Genomic DNA, 3,714 nt, shown 5'->3' with positions numbered 1-3,714 from the left:
TATTTGGACAAATTAAAAATAAGTTAAGAAAAATAAATCTCTTTCAACCTCTAGTGGCGAATCTTGGAACTGCACGGGCTGCCATTTTAATTATAAAATTATATGTTATTATATTATAATTATTATTATATTTTTCTTATTGTCAACAAATCTAATTAAAAGGACCAAAACCAACAATGTGTAAGTCTGTCTCTCAATAGTTCCCCTACTTGTCTGTGGCTCTCAGCTCCAAGCTCATTGGTTCCTACTGAAAAGTCTCACAAACATAGTTTAATGTTTAACTGAAACATAAATATAACCTGAATCGGCTGCTCGTGGTAGCAAACGGGAGGAAATGAGTTGGGAACAATTTCCAGCGGCGGATGAATCCACATTTGGTGCTGTAGAGAGTATCTGTAGGACGGTTTGTAAATGAACTACAGTGTGTGAGTTCATATTAATGAAGGAACACTGATGAGGTGGCACAGAGAAGAAGATATATCACATGTTGGATTTGGACTTTTTATAATGGGATGTGTTGACAAGAGGGAACATATAGTAACTCCAGACCATCACACCGAACTAAGTGTACAATAATCTATCTTTATCCACTATCAGAGGGTAATATTATACTTATTACTTATCTGACAGTTACAGCAACTGCTCACCTTTCAGATTATGGTTTTACTTTCAAGATAAATGTTCTTGTTTTATTCATTCTGTAAAACATCTGTAAAAAGTCACTCTGAAAGTCATTCTTACTCTTTTTATCTAATCTAAAATCACTTTAATTCCCATGAGCGAATATTCTAAGATAAATTCAGATATCTTTAGATATTTTGTTATGTTGATTTTTTTTTTAAACACAGTATTTAGGAAATGCAGATTCATTATATATGAACATAATTACTCAGAGAAACAGCTGGTTCCCTGTTTTACTTAAAAAAGCTGAACATTTACGTGTAAAGCAGTATTTTTCCACTGTGATACTTCAGTATTTTTGTGGCTGCTTTGGCCAAAACTCTCGGTGCCAAACTGCCATGTTAAATTTAACGTTTTAGCACAAACTGCTGCGCTGACATACGGAGTGCAAAACACTAACTCACAGGCTCGCTCCTCCAGTGTAAATTTCTCTTTTATGCTTTCCAGCACTGTAGTACAACAGAATTGGCGTACAATCTTAAAGATTATGTAATCTGTATATCTGTGTAGGTTGCAGGTTTGTTATTTGTCGTGTTAGATGTTAAGCTCTAAAATTAATGCACACTAAATGATTTTTGGATTTTCTCTTCAATTTAGGTTTTATACATTAATATGGAGCCAATATTGAGCCAAAAAATGTCAGTAGATTTTACAGTGAAAAACTGTCAAAGCATTTAACAGTAAAAGACCGTAAAGTTTCTATCTCACAGCAAAACCTTTATTTATACGTCATTTTAAAGGAATTTATAGAGATTAAAGTAGTTTTTTGTTTCTTTTAATGGTAAAAACTTGTATTTCTACTGTAAAATACGGATTCTAACTCAGTACTAATATCCTTTTACCGTAATAGTAGAAAACGCTTTTTACCGTAAAAATAACTTATTTTTGTGTTAAGTTCTCCAATACTCTAGTAAAAGATTCTTCCTCCATCGCTGTTAGAAAGCTTCTTTTTGGACTTCTCCCTTTCTGTCTCTGTACTCTGCCCTGCAGCCATTTTCCCCACCCTGCGTATCAATAACAGTCCTGTCGTGCACATATCGAACTCCAGACTAATTGTGTTGAATGAAAACACAGTTTTTCCCCCAACCTCACTCCCATCGCTCCCGTCTGTTAGCGTGAGCGGGGGCGGGGCCAGATCCTGTGACCCTCCTGACGAGGTGATAATGTGAAAACAAACCGTATTAAATCCACTGTTGACCCCCGCGACCCCTCTCTGCTACACTATACCAGATAATGAACGCTACACAGAGAGACAGAGCTCTACTGGGCAACATTTTTTGTGACTCTGGTTACATTGGTCATGATTTACGGTAATCCTCCGTTATGAAACTCGGTATAAAATGTCAAACCCTTGCGGCCTCGGCTCGAGCTCGCTGAGAGCTTTTTGGCCGGCCCGGGGCAGTGAGGGAAATCTGCTGTGAAACAGGAATAATGCTATGTGGCTAATGTGGTGCTAACACTTCACTGTATATTATCCTAAAGCTGGTATCCGATGCCGGAGGGGGGGCCAGTGCGAGTGCCACAGAAAATGCTGCCCTCAGAGAACAAGTACGCTTTCACTTTACTACATTGAGTTCTTTATTGTTAGCGGTATTCTCCTTTAAAGAAAAATACTGCTGTTTACTTCACGTTTTACTTTATTTCTTGAATTTTATTTTGCCTTTTGTGTGTTTTTGTATTCATTTTCCACTTTTGTCGTTTGTTGTTGTTGTCTTCAGAGGATCCAACCAGTATTTCTGCACATTTCAGCCCTTTTTTAAAAACATTAAGCATCCGGTTTTCTACCTTTCCTCTGGCAGCCATCGGTTTCCACTCATTTATGATTTCAATACAGTGAAAGCAAAAGATTCTGTGTAACACTTTATATTGAGGTACATATATTAAACATTAACTAGTTGCTTATTTGCATGCATATTAGTAGCATATTGACTTCATTAGTCATTTTAAAGCAGTTGATAACGCTTAATACTGTGTGTGCATAGTCTACACCTATTAGGCCCATTAACTAATTAATAAGTTCTCCTTCAATAACGTCCTAATTACGAAGTTGGTGTGCGTGAATTATGATCTCAATATGCTTATTGAGCCTTAACACAGACACTTAATACATATGCTCTATTCTTATGTAACAAAACACAAGTTTTAATAGTGTCCATATAACTCTACATTAAGTTGTTCTGACTTTTGACTTTTGAGGTTTCACTCAACAATCAACTGTTTCTCATCTCTGATTGGTTGTTTTCGTTCGGGCCCGGTTGATTCTTGCAAATATTATTAGGAGCACTAAGAGGAGCCAGAGGAACCTATATTGTCAGAATATAGTGAAAGTTTGAACAAATATGACAAAAAATATTTTCATAAAAATTTCATACTGCAGCTTTAAGATAATAATTAATGTACAACTTCCTTATTTTCTATCAATAAGAAGTCATTCAGAGTTTTTTGAGGGGAAACTCTTAGTAGCATTAATACATTCTTTATAACGACTAACATGTTAATAGGCAACTAGTTTATGGGGAATATGTGTACCTTAATATAAAGTGCTGCTTAAAACATGCTGCAGATAGAGAATCCACCAGTGAGCTCAGGTCTGCTTTTATTTTGGTTAAAAAGTCATGTTGTCTTTGTGTCTTTAAGTCCATCTGCACTCATAAAACAGTTGATCTGATTAAATGTTTTACAGCAACAAGAAAAAAACAACAAAAGAAAGAATAAAAGCCGGTAACTTTTAAGTTAAACCTTCACAAAAAATGCAGCATCGTACTCCATTCTGTAAACTTTACTACATCTAGTCATTTTTAATGTTAAGACAAATAATATTTTCATCTTTTTTTTGCAGATAATTGTTGCCAAAGATGAGTATTGAATGACAATTAAAGACAAACTGAGTGAACGTCATAAAATAAAGTCAATAATTTTGCGGCTGAAACTGAAAAACCTCCGAAACCTCTATATACCTCTGATCTGTAGGACCAGATAAGAGTAATTATAATTATATTATATCATAAGTGTGAATTTCCCCTTGGGGATCAA

The sequence above is a fragment of the Morone saxatilis genome, unplaced genomic scaffold (genome assembly GCF_004916995.1).
Source record: "Morone saxatilis isolate NCDOM2014 unplaced genomic scaffold, NCSU_SB_2.0 Contig12, whole genome shotgun sequence".
Lineage (NCBI taxonomy): Eukaryota > Metazoa > Chordata > Actinopteri > Moronidae > Morone > Morone saxatilis.
The sequence above is the reverse complement of the archived record's forward strand: the minus strand, read 5'-3'. Positions refer to the sequence as shown.